The following is an 18975-nucleotide window of genomic DNA, read 5'->3' as shown; positions in this document are numbered from 1 at the left end:
TCATCTACATTCGTTTTATAATATCAATATGGAAAGTTGGCATACCAATTTATTTATGCTACAATAATACTGTAATTATGTACGCCTCTGTGGTGTAGTGGATAGTGTGATTAGCTGCCACCCGCGGAGGCCCGGGTTCGATTCCCGGCTCTGCCACGAAATTTGAAAAGTGGTACTAGGGCTAGAACGGGGTCCACTCAGCCTCGGGAGGTCAACTGAGTAGAGGTGGGTTCGATTCCCACCTCAACCATCCTGAAAGTGGTTTTCCGTGGTTTCCCACTTCTCCTCCAGGCAAATGCCGTGATGGTACCTAACTCTAGGACACAGCCGCTTCCTTCCCTCTTCCTTGCCTATCCCTTCCAATCTTCCCATCCCCCACCAAGGCCCCTGTTCAGCATAGCAGGTGAGGCCGCCTGGGCGAGGTACTGGTCATCCTCCCCAGTTGTATCCCCCGGCCCAATGTCTCACGCTCCAGGACACTGCCCTGGAGGCGGTAGAGGTGGGTTCCCTCGCTGAGTCCGAGGGAAAAACCAACCCTGGAGGGTAAGCAGATTAAGAAAGAAAGAAAGAAAGAAAGAAAGAACAATAATAATTATACGGGTGAAACTTATAATATTATAATGTAGGTAGCCTCGCGCGATATCTGAGTCAACGATTACCCCTGAGCAGCTGAATACGTCATGACAGTTTACACTTTACTTATATGACAGCAGCAACTTAAAGAAATCTCCTACGAAAGCGCTCTCACTTGGAAGACATGCGTACTATCGAACTCTGGTCACATTCTGTATCTGTAAGCTGCTACTATTGATAGTTCCCCCTTCCCAGTTACTGTTTTCACTAGTACGTTATTGTTGTCGTTACTCGGTAACCTGTTATTTTTTGTCCCCTTTACATTTGTAACAGCGACAGGCATGTAACTGTGACAAAGTAACTGCTACGTTATTTTTCAGTCGTCTCTACTTTGCATTCTTTCCTGTGTCCATCCCCTATTCAGTTTCTGTTCGTTATGGAAGCCTCTGAAGCTGTCTATCACTAACCTATACTTTGTTCGGTTTAATATGTCTTCCCCATTTTATTGCGAGTGTTCAAGACCCTTTCTTACCTCCCTGAACTAATAATTTTAAGTAATGGAATCGTCGAAGTTCAACAACATTGTCGTCCAGCCAGTATCTCCCTATGCGTCAGAATGTCTTGTCCTCCTCCGTCTCTAAGAAACGTGCGCTCGCTACGTTAGAACAAAAAGAGAAAGGTTCTCTACAACATACTTGACCCGAACTACAAAAACCGGGCTACATAAGGAAATCTAGAGGCGCATAAACGATTCAGAACAAGCAGCGTGATTTAGAATTTCCCAAGATCAGAAATGGATAACTACAGTAGTTTAACGCGGTCAATCAATCAATCAACCCTGAATTGGATTTAGTGCAGTCGCCCAGGCGGCAGATTCCCTGTCTGTTGTTTTCCTAGCCTTTCTTAAATAATTGCAAAGAATTTGGAAATTTATTGAACATCTCCCTTGGTAAGTTATTCCAATCCCTAACTCCTCTTCCTATAAACGAAAATTGGCCCCAATTTGTTCCCTTGAATTCCAACTTTATCTTCATATTTTGATCTATCCTACTTTTTAAAACACCATTCAAACTTATTCTCCTACTTAATGTCATTCCACGTCATCTCTTCACTGACAGCTCGGAACATACCACTTAGTCGAGCAGCTCGTCTCCTTTCCCCCAAGTCTTCTCAGCGCAAACTTTGCAACATTTTCTTAACGCTACTCTTTTGTCGGAAATCCTCAGAACAGATTGAGCTGCTTTTCTTTCGATTTTTTCTAGTTCTCGAATAAGTAATCATGGTGAGGGTCCCATACAATGGACCTGTACTCTAGTCGGGGTCTTGCCAGAGAATTATACGCCCTCTACTTTACATCCTTACTACAGCCCCTAAATACGCTTAAAACCGCATGCAGAGATGTGTAATCTTTATTTACAATCCATTTAATGTGATTTACCCAAATGAAGATCTTTCCTTATATGAACACCTAGGTACTTACAGTGATCCCCAGAAGGAATTTTTCGTATTACTGAAACTCAGGAATCTACTCTAAGATAGACACACACAATGCGCAACCGCAGAGCTCGCTTCTACGGTCCGCTATGGCGGATGGACGACTCTCGATGGACAAAACGGATTTTTTAAACACTACTGACTCAAAACCAAAAACCTATTCCCTGGCACACGTTAATGTCAACAAAGACCTCTAAGAAATGGGCGTAGGAACAGAAAACGCCCACAAACAAGACCTATTCAGGACAGCATAGTGACTTTTGGAACTTTCCGAGATGAAAAATTGATAGATAACTGGTGCAAAGTGGTCGGATGAACGCCGTGCTCAACAACAGCGAGCTAATGAAAACCTACTGGGTCAAACGAAAATAGAATAAACGCCAGGATGTTTAATGCAACTTATCGTTGAAATAATATTTTCGTTTATAATCTATATCAAACAGTTTTACATTTACGCGACAATATGCCATTCGGAAGCAGCCGACACAAAACAAGATCGGGTGATTCACGAAGGAAGCCAACGGAAAACATTTATTTCTCGCCGTAAACTGGCGATTTTGTTCGGTATTATCTGAGAGGAGCTGTTATGCCAGTAACCGGGCGAGCTGGCCAGTGACGCGCAACTGTGAGCTTGCATCCTTGAGATAGTGGGTTCGACCCCCACTGCCGGCAGCCCTGAAGATGACTTTCCGTGGTTTCCCATTCTCGAACCTGGCAAATGCTCGGGGCTGTACCTTAAATAAGGTGGTGGTGGTGGTGATTATTGTTTTAAGAGGAAGTACAACTAGGCAACCATCCTCTATATAACACTAATCAGAAGGAAGAATGGAAGGGATCCGACACTTCGAAGAATGAAGATATCGGCCAAAGGAAGACAAGGGCCACGAAGGGCGTGAAAACGAAAGACTCCCTAGCCCTCGCAAACCTAGCGTCGGGGTCGGAAAAGAACAAGAGTTGACCAAGGGAGGTCGGAAAGTATAGATGAAAGTGAGGAGCTTGGCACAAGTAAGTGGAAGCAATGCCAGAACTCAGCTGAGGGCCCCGTGGTCGCCAACCCACGCTCCAAAGTTCAGAGCCCGTGGGGCCCTTAAATAAGGCCACGGCCGCTTCCTATTCAGTCCTAGGCCTTTCCTATCCCATCGTCGCCATAAGACCTGTATGTGTCGATACGACGTAAAGCCAAATGTAAAAAAAAAAAAGTATGCCAGCACTGATGACTGTTTTAGAAACTGTAATAACGAGTGAAGTAATCAGATCGTCGAAAGTTCAAATGAAGGACAAAAGCAGCTAATGAAAATAAGAAGTAGAGGACGAAATAGAATGGGAATGTCTTCAGAGTTTCTCGAGTGCCACAGAAACGTGTTCGAGAAGTTATAAATAAATAATTATGCCGCCATGAACAAAGAGCATAGCATATTTCGAACTTACAATTATCTATTAAAACGCGATAATTATATTCACCCAGAAGAGCATGTAGATAGATTATTAGCTTTCTAAGAAGAAGCAGAAGAAGCGCATTCGGTATATATTGCCGGGATGAGTGGCTCAGACGATTGAGCCGCTGACCTTCTGACCCCAACTTGCCAGGTTCGATCCTGGCTCAGTCCGGTGGTATTTGATGGTGCTCAAATACGTCAGCCTCGTGTCGGTATATTTACTGGCAAATGAAAGAACTCCTGCGGGACTGAACTCCAGGACCTCGCCGTCTCCGAAAACCATAAAAGTAGTTAGGCTTAGTGAGACGTAAACCAAGAATAACATCCATTCGGGAGATAGTGGGTTCGAACTAGTTTTCCGTGCTTTCCCATTTTCACACCAGGCAAATGCTGGGTCTGTGCCTTAAGGCCTCGGCTCCCTCCTTCCTAACCCTAGCCTTTCCCTTTCCCATCGTCGCCATAAGACCTCTCTGTGTCGATGTGACTTAATGCAAGAGAAAAATCAGCTTTATTACTTGATACCTCTCCCCCAACACGATTTCTTTATGGCTACGCATCCGTTATGAACTATCCATTATAGTATTCAAACTGTTCTTTAAGACATTTTTACAAGTAGTAAGCCTCTCAAATCTTGAACACATTCTGGTTTAATAAATTGACACTATTACGACATAAAAGTTGAGTGACGAATGGATTTTATGCTAGACTCTCAAACTGTTAATCTTGTTTCACACGAAAGAATGTCACTAGAATTTAATTACTTCCTGGAAAATATATTACAGTGACAAAACAATTTGTCACAAAAAAAAAACAGAGATAGATGCAAAAATTAAAAGCCAATATTGTAACAAACTTCTGTCCTGCTTTGCTGAGAGATTCTTAAACCACTAACATATTCAGAAGAGTCTTAAGACATTATTCTTTAGCCTTTTAATTTTGTGATCAAGATGACAATATGTATTTATATTATTCAAGATCTTCCTTTCGACAATGTCGTGAGATGGACAGCATGAAAATCGGAGTTAAAAGTTAGGTTGCAAGTTTCACGTATAGGGAAAGTCCTCTCAGTTTTAATCACTGCATTGATGGAGTGGAAGTTCCTTATACGGATCACTGCACGTAACTAGGTGTTAACACAAGGAAAGATCTTCACTGGGGTAATCACATAAACAGGACTGTAAATAAAGGGTTCAGATCTCTGTACCTGGTTATGAGGGTATTCAGGGGTTGTAGTAAGAACGTAGCCGGCCCCGCGGTGTAGGGATAGCATGCCTACCTCTTACCCGGAGGCCCCGGGTTCGATTCCCGGCCAGGTCAGGGACTTTTACCTGCATCTGAGGGCTGGTTCGAGGTCCACTCAGCCTACGTGATTACAGTTGAGGAGCCATCTGACGGTGAGATAATGGCCCCGGTCTAGAAAGCCTAGAATAACGGCCGAGAGGATCCGTCGTGCCGACCACACGACACCTCGTAATCTGCAGGCCTTCGGGCTGAGCAACGGTCGCTTGGTCTTTTGGTAGTAAGAACGTAAATGAGAGGACATACAAGTCTCTGGTGAAATGAAATGGGGTAGGCTTTTAGTGCTGGGAATGTTCGAGGACAAGGTCGGCTTACCAAGTGCAGGTCTTTTGAATTGACTCCCGTAGAAGACCTGCGCGTCGTGATGAGGATATAATGATGAAGACGACACATACACCCCTGTGCCAGGGGAATGAACCAATTATGGTTAAAAATCTCGAACCTGCCGGGAATCGCACCCACCACCCGCGACCCCTGTGACCAAAGGCCAGCACGCTAACCATTTAGCAATGGAGCCAGACAATGTCTGGTATGGAGTATGGTTCCAGTGTATGGGACTTTCAACAAGATTACTCGATTCAAGAACTGGAAAACAATCCAAAGAAAAGCAGCTCGATTTGTTCTGGGGATTTCCGACAAAAGAGTAGCGTTACGAAAACTTTGCCAAGTTTGGGTGGGGAAGACTTTGGAGGAAGGAGACGAGTTGCTCGACTGAGATGTATGTTCCGAGCTGTCAGTGGAGAGATGGCGTGAAGTGACATTAATATATGAATAACTTGGAGTGGTGGTTTTAAAAGTACCGTAGGGAATATCACAATATGAAGATCAAGTTGTAATTCAAGAGGACAAATTGGGGCAAAATTTGACAGTTTTCGGATACGCCCAGGTGCCGGAATTTCGTGCCGCAGGAGTTCTTTGAGGTGCCAGTAAATCCACCGACACGAGGCTGACATATGTGAGCACCTTCAAATACCACCGGTCTGAGCCAGGACCGAACCTGTCAAGATGGGGTCAGAGGAGCCGCTCAGCCCGGCACAGCAGATATTAGAAAACTAAGATTGAAATTTTATAGGCACGTTCAACAAGGCTTACACAGGTGGTGGTGATTATTGTTTTAAGAGGAAGTAAAACTAGGCAACCATCCTCTATATAACACTAATCAGAGAAAAATGGAAGGAGTCGGACACTTCGAAAAATGAAGATATCGGCCAAAGGGAGACAAGGGCCACGAAGGGCGTGAAAATGAAAGACTCCCTAGCCCTCGCAAACCTAATAGCGTCGGGGTCGGAAAAGAACAAGAGTTGACCCAGAGAGGTCGGATAGGATAGATGAAAGTGAGTAGCCTGGCATAAGTAAGTGGAAGCAATGCCAGGACTCGGCTTAGGGCCCCGTGGTCGCCAACCCACGCTCCAATGTTCAGAGCCACTGGGGCTCCTTTTAGTCGCCTCTTACGACAGGCAGGGGATACCTGGATGTTATTCTACCGCCCCCACCCACAGGGGGTACACATGATCATGACATACAGCAGATAATTTAAGTCTACCATACATCCAATAAGACAAAGAGGACCTGGAGAAAGCCCAGATAGATATATCAGAAATATGTTTTAAAAAAAAGTAAACAGATGGATAGTACAGCCAGAGAATGAAGTTCTAAGGAGACCAGGAACCAAGTCCACTAAAGAAAGGAAGAGAGCCCACGGAGAAAAAAACGAAAGCCGTAAGGAAGACCAGGAAGGCGAATCATAAAAGCACTGCTTGATCCAACAGGGACCATACGCAAATAATAATAATAATAATAATAATAATAATAATAATAATAATAATAATAATAATAATAATAATAATTTATCAAGGATCCGACTCGTTGGCTCAATGGTCAGCGTACTGGCCTTCGGTTCAGAGGGTACCGGGTTCGATTCCCGGACGGGTCGGGGATTTTATTCGCTTCTGATGCATTCTTCTATCTCAGGGACTGGGGTGTTTGTGTCCAACCCAACACTCCTCTTCATATTCAGACAACATACCACACTAGCACAGAAACACGCAATAGTAATTATATCCCTCCATATAGGGTTGGCGTCAGGAAGGGCATCCGCCCGTAAAACAGGGCCAAATCCACATGCGCTATGCAGTTCGCACCCACAAGTGTGGGAAAAGCGGTAGAAGAAGAAGAAGATTGATAATTTATCGTGGATGGCTGTCCAGTTCTTTTACTTTAAGTCGTTTCTTTTTTCAGGCATAATTCCGTTACCGTAATGTTTTCTTCTTCACATAGTTTATACTATTATGTACTCAATATTAGTTTCGGCAGACTGAAGAATCTGACAGTAATGAATTAATAGAGACGAACCCGAGATGGCTTCAGATATTACAAATTAACCAAACATAGGGATGCTCTTGACAATATCATATTTCACGTCAACCACTTGTTTATTAGAATGTACACACATTTTTTTTTTTAAAGATACTCTATGATGTGTTTGAAGTAACACGTCTTGAGTACCTACGTTTTTATAAGGCAGAGACCTATTTTACACTTCCACGCGTAATCAACGGTAATAAATGAGATCGAAGACAGGAGAATGAACCAGTAAAGAAGAAAAGATCCCACACAAAAGAACAGAAGAAAAAATTAGAACGAAAGAAGAGTGAAGACAGAGAAACATTAAGTCTATCAAGCGTGATCCATAAATGACAAATGAAAGAAGAAACTTTTTCGAGGATGGTTGTCTAGTTGTAATTTCTCTCAAAACAGGAATCACCATTGTCACTAATAATTTTATCCTTCGAATCTACGAAGTTTTGAAATAATTAACTGTCGAAAAGGCCGGGAAGCATTTCTTAAATCTGATGAAACACAAATACATATTGAACTGAATTATAACGTTTGAAAGTATGCACTGGATCAGAAATAATATACTCCTGAATAATGCACAAGTACTACCAATGAAATTTCCTAAATATTCTCCGAAGTAACAACACGTCTTGTAGTAATGTTCCGGAACGACGCTCAGCGCATGTGCATGATAATTGCAGGCTTTGCCATACAAGACAGCATGTCTGGTCAAATGACTCACAAAATGCCGCAGACACCAAAAGCTCTACCATAAAGAAAGAAAGAAAAGAAAGAAAATAATATCAAAACATCGGGATGCTATTGACAATATCATATTTCACGTCAACCACATGTTTATAACGGTGTACACATTTTCTTTTCGAAGATAATCTATGAAGTGTTTCAAGTAACAGTTTTGAATACGTTTAGAAGGCAGAGGCCTATTTTACACTTGCACGCGTAAACAACGGTAATAAATGAGGTCGGAAGAAGCACAACAAAAGACAGGAAGCAAGCGTTTACCGTTATTTCACTCAGAAGGCTTTGTCTCGTATAAACAATGACATAAACTCATACTAAATCATAAGTAGCAATACCATTTACATATAAATACCTTGAATAAATAACTGACGATGCTGTTTCTGAAGTGTTGAATGCAGCAACGTGAACAAATATACAACCTCAGCTTTCACTTCACGGAAACACAAATAAAAAACACAAACGCGAACACTAAAATAATAAATGACACACGCCACGAAATAAGTCGCACATCCAGTGACAATCACCACACATGCAAAGGAAACGAAACGCACACGAACGCGGTATGGGGAGTACTGAACAAGCGAGGAAAGGGTATGTGAACCCACAGTCACTGAACCTCCGCACCACAGACCATAGCAGTAGTAGCGGCAAACTCTCTGTCTTCTCCCCTCTCTACCCACCAGAGAGCGTCACTTGCACAGATATCACACTCTAAACTCAGCTGGCAACCGACCGACTGCAGCACATCAAAGAGATACGTATCCGCGAAGATAACGCACCTGGCGCTGAGTTGGATATTATCAACAGATATGCTTGACATTTATTGGCTCTATTACGTATTATCTCCAGCTCAGAAGTACCAGTTTACGCTTGTTGCCACGGCCGAACCGATCTTGAAGCCTCTTTCAAGTGGCATAATAATAAACATGACAGGTCATATTATATTTTTAGATTCTGCTTTCATTGCTCGGTTGAAGTAGAGCTCTTCAGTGACGTAGGCTAATTCATTTGCAAGAATTAAAGTTCACATTTGGTTTTCACAACTAAGAATGCCTTTAAACATGTTTCTTAAGGCATAATAAAATTCTTCCTAGTTGTTTACCTACAACCCATTGGTCTATAAATACTTTACTCCCTCACAATTATTTGTATTTACGCCTTGAACTTCTAACCAGACTCCTTCGTAAATCACCGCTTCCTACGATTTTACCCGTTTCCTGTAGTTTTCCAATTTATCTTCTTTCTTCAGTCATGCCCAACACATTCTTTCCTAGCTCCATAATTTCTCTGATTTTAGAGATCCTTACTTTTATCCATCCTTGACTTTCCAGGCGCACTTCACCAAAAATCCATCATTATGACTAATAATGTGCTACCTCGTTGCTTGTTTATTGTGTATGTTTTTGCTCAATAGAGCAACATACTCTTCACATAATAATAATAATAATAATAATAATAATAATAATAATAATAATAATAATAATAATAATAATAATAATGGATAGCAGAGTTCAGACCATACTTCATGCAGCTCTCTCATGGACTGCGAAGTTTGGGTCACGTAGCTGTCAGCATGCACTCAGGAAGTAGTGGGTTCGAACTCCATTGTTGGCAGTCCTGAAATTCGTTTTCTATGCTTTCCCATTTTCACAGAAAAGCAAATGCCGGGGCTTAAACAAGACCAAGTTGCTTCCATCTGACTCTAAGCCCCTTCCTATTCCGTTGTCGCCATAAGCTTTATCTGTGTCGGTGCGATGTAAAGAGCATTGTAAATTAATAATAATAATAATATGGCAATACTGGCAGAAGACACTGAAACAGCCAAGGTACAAATTGAAACACTTCAAGAGACTGCTGTAAAGACAGGACTTCAGATATCCTTCGAAAAGACGGAACTAATGATTCAGGACAAAAAGGATCCGACACAAAATATTGTCACCAAATATGGAACAATAAAAGAGTACAGAAGTTTAAATATCTAGGGGAATGGATAACCCCAACAGGACTACCAGGAATAGCATTACAGGAAAGGGCAAGAAAGATGGAAGCAGCATACCAGTTATGTCGAAACGTCTACAATAAAAAATCAGTTTCAATCACTGCAAAAATCAGACATTACAACACTGTCATCAAACCAGAAAGTCTATATGCGATCGAATGTATTCCACTGAACAGGAAGGGCTTACTAGAAAACATTGAAAAGACGGAAAAGAAGATCTTGAGGAAGATACTAGGGCCCAGGAAAGTGGGTCAAGAATTTAGACTGCGACCAAATGAGGAACTATACAAAAGGACCGAAAAAATCACATCCTTCAAGAAGAGAAGACTCTGCTTCTACGGACACATTAAAAGAATGCCACCAGAGAGAACAGCAAAGCGAATTCTGGAATACATGGAGAACAGGAAGACACAAACTAGCTGGCTTAAAGGGGTCATAGAGGATATGGAGGAAAATAATATATCACAGCAGGTAGTATACAACAGACAGGAATACAGAAAAATCATCAACAAAATTAAGGGATTCCAAGATCAAAGTAGCAAAAAACGGACCGGCAACAACTGGTCACAAGAACGTAAAGAAGCCCACTCCGAAAGGATGAAGAAGTACTGGGCCGATCGAAAGAGGAAGAACCGTAAATGGTCCATAGTAGACCCATTCGAAAACAAGAATAATAATAATACCGGGCGAGTTGGCCGTGCGCGTAGAGGTGCATGGCTGTGAGCTTGCATCCGGTAGATAGTGGGTTCGAATCCCACTGTCGGCATCCCTGAAGATGGTTTTCCGTGGTTTCCCATTTTCACACCAGGCAAATGCTGGGGCTGAACCTTAATTAAGTCCACGGCCGCTTCCTTCAAACTCCTAGGCCTTTCCTATCCCATCATCGCCATAAGACCGATCTGTGTCGGTGCGACGTAAAGCCCCTAGCAATAATAATAATAATAATAATAATAATAATAATACCAAGCTCGATAGCTGCAATCGCTTACGTGCGGCCAGTATCCAGTATTCGGGAGATAGTGAGTTCGAGCCCCACTGTCGGCAGCCCTAAAGATGGTTTTCCGTGGTCTCCCATTTTCACACCAGGCAAATGCTGGGGCTGTACCTTAATTAAGGCCACGGCCAATTCCTTCCCATTCCTCGCACTTTCCTGTCACATCGTCGCCATGAGACCTACACTATCTGCGTCGGTGCGACGTAAAGTAGTTCTACTACTACTGCTACTACTACTACTACTACTACTACTACTACTAATAATAATAATAATAATAATAATAATAATAATAATAATAATAATAATAATAAAAGCTAAAAGGACCACTGGTAAGCAGTGGACAGAAGTACGGAAAACTCCACTGCGAATTCATGAAAAGATTTTGGGAGAAAGAGGAGGAGAAGAAGAAGAAGAAGAAGAAGAAGAATACCGAGCGTGTCGGGCATGCTGTTAGGGTCACGGAGCTGTGAGATTGCATTCGGAAGATAGTAGGTTCGAATTCCACTGTCGGCAGGCCTGAAGATGGTTTTACCGGGCGAGTTGGCCGTGCGCGTAGAGGCGTGCGGCTGTGAGCTTGCATCCGGGAGATACTAGGTTCGAATCCCACTATCGGGGGCCCTGAAGATGGTTTTCCGTGGTTTCCCATTTTCACACCAGGCAAATGCTGGGGCTGTACCTTAATTAAGGCCATGGCCGCTTCCTTCCAACTCCTAGGCCTTGCCTATCCCATCGTCGCCATACGACCTATCTGTGTCGGTGCGACGTAAAGCCCCTAGCAAAAAAAAAAAAAAGAAGATGGTTTTCAGTGCATAGAAAAATATTTTGTCTTCTAGCAGACCGTCATTTTTTTGCAAATCAAAGCAAATACAATCTCTTCGATCAGATGGAAAGATTTCTGCCTGGAGGAAACCAAATAAGGAGATGAAATATAGCAATTTACGTTCAAGTGTCGAACATGGTAGAAGTTGTACAACTGTCTGGGGGTGCGTGTCAGCTGGTAGACCAGCAAACCTGACTTTCATTGATGGGAAAACGGATCAAAATGAGTATCTAAATTTACTGAAATAACGTTTATGACCTACTGCTCAAAAGACTGGAATACTTGATCCGTGTAATTATTACCAAGATAACAACTGGAACCACAAATAATATATAATAATAATAGTAATACGTTTTAACAGAGTGATCGGAGTGGTTGCAGGTTTACACATTTACTAGAAAAGTAAAAACTATCAATCAATCAATCAATCAATCAATCAATCAATCAATCAATCAATCAATCAATCAATCAATCAATCAATCAATCAATCAATCAATCAATTAATTAATTAATTAATTAATCAATCAATCACTACTGATCTGCATTTAGGGCAGTCGGCCAGGTGGCAGATACTCTATCTGTTATTTTCCTAGCCATTTCCTAAATGATTGCAAAGAACTTGGAAATTTATTGAACATCTCCCTTGGTAAGTTATTCCAATTCCTAACTCCCCTCCCTATAAAAGAATATTTGTCCCAATTTGTCCTCTTGAATTCCAACTTTATCTTCATATTGTGATCTTTCCTACTTTTAAAGACACCACTCAAACTTATTCGTCTACTGATGTCATTCCACGCCATCTCTCCATTGACAACTTGTAACATACCACTTAGTCGAGCAGCTCGTCTCTTTTCTCGCAAGTCTTCCCAACCCAAACTTTGCAACATTTTGTAACTCTGCTCTTTTGTCGGAAATGGCCCAGAACAAATAGAGCTGTTTTTATTTGGATTTTTTCAGTTCTTGAACCAAGTAATCCTGGTAAGGGTCCCATACACTCATAAAGTAAGGATGTGGCTGGTGTATAATTACCCAAAAGTACTCGACAGGGGAGTGACGAATGACACATGGACACGCCTGCCAAAATAAAACCTCGGATCCCCTCAAATAAAATACAAAAATCAATGAATAACTACTGTAATATCGTCCCCACTATGGCAAACTAGCGAAACTGGCGAAACCTTGCGAAACCTGCAGTTCTAAAGTTTTGGTCTAGATTTTATTATTTATATAATGTCTACCCTCTGACAAAGTCTCACATCTGCAGATCGTTTTGTATGGCTAACACATAAAACCAATCATTAAATATAAAAATTGATTTGACATGAGTAATCACAACTCCTTTCAGCTTTCCTAATTTTTTTGACAATTGGCACATTCGTTAATTTGCTATAATTTTTTAAATTAAATTACATCAGGTAGAAGTGATGCAATACATATTGTCAAATTATGTGAACAAAAAGGGATTATTCATTTTTCTAAGATAATTAAAAATATAATGTTTAATAGGATTTATTTGACTGCTTCCGTAGTTTAACGGCTGATCTTCGTACTTGATTAATTACACTGACTGACAGAGCAAATGCAACACCAAGAAGGAGTGGTTCGAAAGGGATGAAAGTTGGGGAAAAAACAGAGACGGCACGGACGAATAATTGATGTTTATTTCAAACCGATATGCAGGTTACACAATGCGCACGGCATCGACTCAGTAGGATGTAGAACCACCGCGAGCGGCGATGCACGCAGAAACACGTCGAGGTACAGAGTCAATAAGAGTGCGGATGGTGTCCTGAGGGATGGTTCTCCATTCTCTGTCAACCATTTGCCACAGTTGGTCGTCCGTACGAGGCTGGGGCAGAGTTTGCAAACGGCGTCCAATGAGATCCCACACGTGTTCGATTGGTGAGAGATCCGGAGAGTACGCTGGCCACGGAAGCATCTGTACACCTCGTAGAGCCTGTTGGGAGATGCGAGCAGTGTGTGGGCGGGCATTATCCTGCTGAAACAGAGCATTGGGCAGCCCCTGAAGGTACGGGAGTGCCACCGGCCGCAGCACATGCTGCACGTAGCGGTGGGCATTTAACGTGCCTTGAATACGCACCTAGAGGTGACGTGGAATCATACGCAATAGCGCCCCAAACCATGATGCCGCGTTGTCTAGCGGTAGGGCGCTCCACAGTTACTGCCGGATTTGACCTTTCTCCACGCCGACGCCACACTCGTCTGCGGTGACTATCACTGACAGAACAGAAGCGTGACTCATCGGAGAACACGTCGTTCCGCCATTCCCTCATCCAAGTCGCTCTAGCCCGGCACCATTCCAGGCGTGCACGTCTATGCTGTGGAGTCAATGGTAGTCTTCTGAGCGGACGCCGGGAGTGCAGGCCTCCTTCAACCAATCGACGGGAAATTGTTCTGGTCGATATTGGAACAGCCAGGGTGTCTTGCACATGCTGAAGAATGGCGGTTGACGTGGCGTGCGGGGCTGCCACCGCTTGGCGGCGGATGCGCCGATCCTCGTGTGCTGACGTCACTCGGGCTGCGCCTGGACCCCTCGCACGTGCCACATGTCCCTGCGCCAACCATCTTCGCCACAGGCGCTGCACCGTGGACACATCCCTATGGGTATCGGCTGCGATTTGACGAAGCGACCAACCTGCCCTTCTCAGCCCGATCACCATACCCCTCGTAAAGTCGTCTGTCTGCTGGAAATGCCTCCGTTGACGGCGGCCTGGCATTCTTAGCTATACACGTGTCCTGTGGCACACGACAACACGTTCTACAATGCCTGTCGGCTGAGAAATCACGGTACGAAGTGGGCCATTCGCCAACGCCGTGTCCCATTTATCGTTCGCTACGTGCGCAGCACAGCGGCGCATTCCACATCATGAGCATACCTCAGTGACGTCAGTCTACCCTGCAATTGGCATAAAGTTCTGACCACTCCTTCATGGTGTTGCATTTGCTCTGTCAGTCAGTGTAGTTTCATGCTTCACGTTACTCTGTAAACGGTACCGAAATCTCTGTTGCAGTAATTTATACGATTACAAAACAGACACACACAAAACCGAACAAAATTAAATCAAAAACTGTTCAAATAAAGTTCGAAAAATATCACACCGCACAACTGATGTCTAGTCTAATATTTATTTCGGGCAGAGACCTCGTACGAAACTTGAGTTGACTGTTACTGCACTAACTTCCTATTGGCTTTATACACAGACAAGTGACCAGAAGTCAGGGGATGACACTGAATGTGATGTTAATAACGAGTTGCTCCCCCGCGAGCCCTCAGAACGGCAGCAATACGGTGAGGCATCGACTCTACAAGGTGTTGGAATCGTTCTGGAGGGAATTGGACCCACGCATCTTGCACTGCTATCCACAGTTGGTCTTGTGTAGTTGGAGCGTACACCAGCATTGACAGCATCCGATAAATGTTCGATTGGATTAAGGTTGGGCGATCTGGAGGGCCAATCCATGGTCGTAACTTCACTGGAGTGCTCCACCAACCATCTGCGTGTCACCATGGCGCATTGTCCTTTTGAAACATGACATCTCCATGAGGGCACTCTAGGGCCAGAAAGGGATGCAGATGGTCTGAAAGAATGTCCACATAACGTGCACCTATCAGCGCTCCATGCAGCCGGACAATTGCGACCATGATAACGCCGCCCAGACCAGAACTGAAGCCATCTCCCGCTTGGACACAACCCTGTGGACACCCACGATCCATAGCTTCATAGGGCACACGCCACGCCCATGCACGTCGTCTAGGTGTCAGCAAATTGACACGAATTAGCCGTCGGCTGGTGAAGCCGCCTCCTTACAGTCCTGGCGGAAATTGGTTCCTGACTCCCAACATTCAACTGGGCGGTGATCTAACTCACAGTAGCCCGTCGAGCACCCAGTACTGATCTGTGGAGATGACGCGATGTCCGTTCGTTAAACACCTGTAGTCTTCCCGTGCGGCGGTTTAGGCGGGTGGTAACGTTCTCTGAGCGATATTGAAGTCCACCCTCGACACTGTTGACGTCGGAAACCCGAATTCACGTGTAATCTCCGCAATCCCATGAACCGTGCGCCGATGAAGTCGGTTAACTCGCGATGTGCTGCCATCTTCACGACACTGGTGTTGTGATAGACTGCTTAGCTATGCCAGAACGCCCATACACGGCACATTTTCTACTGGATCACCCCTTCCCGTGACTTTTGAGCACTTAGTGTAAAAACTGAAATGTCGTATGGCTTTTAGTGCCGGGATATCCCAGGACGGGTTCGGCTCGCCAAATGCAGATCTTTCTATTTGACACCCGTAGGCGACCTGCGTGTCGTGATGAGGATGAAATGATGATGAAGACAACACAGACACCCAGCCCCCGTGCCATTGGAATTAACCAATTAAGGTTAAAATCCCCGACCCGGCCGGGAATTGAACCCGGGACCCTCTGAACGGAAGGCCAGGACGCTGACCGTTCAGCCAACGAGTCGGACACTTGGTGTATATTGCTGCCGAATAAATGTGTGACAAATGTTAAATGTCCAACATGGTTTTCCGTGGTTTCCCATTTTCACACCAGGCAAATGCTGGGGCTGTACCTTAATTAAGGCCACGGCCGCTTCCTTCCAACTCCTAGGCCTTTCCTATCCCATCGTCGCCATAAGACCTATCTGTGTCGGTGCGACGTAAAGCCCCTAGCAAAAAAAAAAAAAATCCAACAAAATACGATCTCACATACTCTACACATCAACAAAGTTGATATAATATTTTAATTTTCATTTTCATTGCTGTAATTATTTTTCAATAATTTGGTGACCACCTGCACTGCAGACCCTAACATTAAGCCCCTGGTACTAGAGACATCTCCACAGTCACCAGAGTTAAATGTGATAAAAAAATTACTGCATTACTTGGAAGTAAGGGGCTGCCTGGCCGAGGCGGTGAAGGCGTGCTCGGTTCGCCCAGAAGGACTTGGGTTCGAATCCCCGTCAGGAACTCGTAAAATTTAAGAAACAAGATTTCCACTCCCGGAGGTGCATATGGCCCTGAGGTTCACTCAGCCTACACCAAAAATGAGTACCAGGTTAATTCCTGGGGCCAAAGGCGGCCGGGCGTAGAGCTAACCACTCTACCCCATCACGTGCCGAAGTTAACAATGGTGGAAGCCTTTACCTTCCACTCCTCCAAGGGCCTTCATGGCCTGTACGGAGGTGACTTTGCTTTGCTTTTTTACTTGGAAGTAGCCTTAAGAAAACACCAGATTTAGAAAAAAAAAATTATCCGAAAATGGCTTTATATGAATAATGGGAGAAAACAGATCCATCTTATTGCGAAAAGTCGGTACAAACTATGCCTAGCCGTGAAATGTGCCAAAAGGTATCCTACAAAGTAATGGCTGTTAAAAACGTTGCATTATTTGAGATCGGTAAACAGCTATTTGAAAGGGTGTGAGTTTAGTTTCGACCTGTTTCATGCACGTTTAAGAATAACGTATTAGTTTTCTTTATATGTATAAGAAATCATCATCATATTCTAAAGGCTAGGTTTGTCGCCGCAGCGATAGATATCTCTCTTGAGTCAGTTTTTCAACTCGGCGTAATTTCCTGCAGTTCATCCTCAGAAGCAGGCTCTTCAAATAAGAAACTTTGATTCGTTCTCTTCCTCTTTTGCCAGCAATTCTTCCTTCAATTATGTCACAAATGCACTCCTCCTGCCGCAGAATGTAACCAATAAATTTTATTTTCCGTTTTTCAATGTCATTTACCAGACTCCGTTTTTCTCCTATCCCTCTAAGGACTTCGGTCTTGCTCTTCATTTCAGTCCAACTTATCTTCTGCATTCTTCTCCAGATCCACATTTCAAATGCCTGTAGTAGCCTATTTTCTTTTCCTGCTCTCCTAATGTCCAGATTTCGCAACCATACAGAAGCACACTCCATACAATGGATTTTACAAAGACCTTCCGATTTTGCAATATCTATATGTTTGTTGGCCAGCAGATGCTTTTTATAAAACTGTTTCATTTGTTCAATTTTAACAGGGCCAATTTTGATGTGTTTTATAGGCGTTTTCTTGAATTTACATAACGTCACTGTTTTTGTTTTCCTTGCATTAATTTTGAGGTTCCATTTGCCTAAAGTTTCTGTTAGTATGGCAATATCATCAACAAATCTTATAGAATGTACTTTTTTTTTACCAATAATTTTGATCCCAGCTGTTTTCTCTTTCATGACTGTAATGGCTTTTTCGATGAAAAGAACTCCTAATAGGAATTGATTTATTTTGTACCTTACCATACTATACCCCATGGCACTACAGCCCTTGAAGGGCCTTGGCCTACCAAGCGACCGCTGCTCAGCCCGAAGTCCTGCAGATTACGAGGTGTCGTGTGGTCAGCACGACGAATCCTCTCGGTCGTTATTCTTGGCTTTCTAGACCGGGGCCGCTATCTCACCGTCAGATAGCTCCTCAATTCTAATCACGTAGGCTGAGTGGACCTCGTACCAGCCCTCAGGTTAGGTAAAAATCCCTGACCTGGCCGGGAATCGAACCCGGGGCCTCCGGGTAAGAGGCAGGCACGCTACCCCTACACCACGGGGCCGGCTATTTTGTACCTTAGTAGAAAAAAATGTATTTGTTAAATGAGAACCAAGACTTAATTGAACTAACAAGTTTTTTGTTTTTTGTTTTTGAATCCAAATCCACAAGCTTTCCCCTAATGTATGAGTTTCATTTTGACTCACTGTAGCTTTGTAAATCTAGTTTCGTTTCCTTCGTCGCGGGCAGATGTCACGCACAGAACACTCGCGACCGTGTAGACGTCACACCCTACCCCAATATTTGTTTGTTTGTTTGTTAGATAAGTCAGAGCCAAATTATATTTCCTCTTATCTCATTCATATCATGTTTTCTTTAAGTGGCGCAACTACTTCACTCTCCCTGAATGACTCGGGTGAAGACAAGACTCCGACAAGCGTCATATCTACCAGCTATCAGAAGGTGTCAAGCTGGGGTCAGGCGCAGTGTATCAAAACAAACGAGTCTGGACTTTGAACTACAGTCACCCCAAGTGTACTGAGGCTCAAAGAATGGAAAAGATTTGACTCTTACTATCAGTGTTGACAGATCCTCCGTACTCTCGGAACATTTTCAGACTAAAAAAACATTCCTGCAAACAGTTAAGTACACTCAAGTATGGAAAAATTAAAAGGGCAGAGAAGTTCAGACACCTGAGAGAATGGATCCAACCCAATGGGCTAGA

General features: G+C 43.5%; 1 protein-coding gene across 2 annotated transcripts in view; it reads right to left on the bottom strand.

Moving 5' to 3' along the window:
* Positions 1-8495, bottom strand: part of mtd (mustard) — a 952680-nt gene extending 944185 nt beyond the window's left edge. Inside the window, exon 1 of one of the 2 annotated variants that reach the window (XM_067157991.2) lies at positions 8254-8495. The gene's annotated coding sequence lies outside the window, so the exon portion shown is untranslated. The remainder of the gene's footprint in view (positions 1-8253) is intronic. The other variant, XM_067157992.2, reaches the window with a different exon arrangement.
* Positions 8496-18975: the final 10480 nt, after the last annotated feature.

The sequence above is a fragment of the Anabrus simplex genome, chromosome 14, assembly GCF_040414725.1.
Source record: "Anabrus simplex isolate iqAnaSimp1 chromosome 14, ASM4041472v1, whole genome shotgun sequence".
Lineage (NCBI taxonomy): Eukaryota > Metazoa > Arthropoda > Insecta > Orthoptera > Tettigoniidae > Anabrus > Anabrus simplex.
Note: the sequence above shows the minus strand (reverse complement) of the source record. Positions and strands in the feature narration are given on the sequence as shown.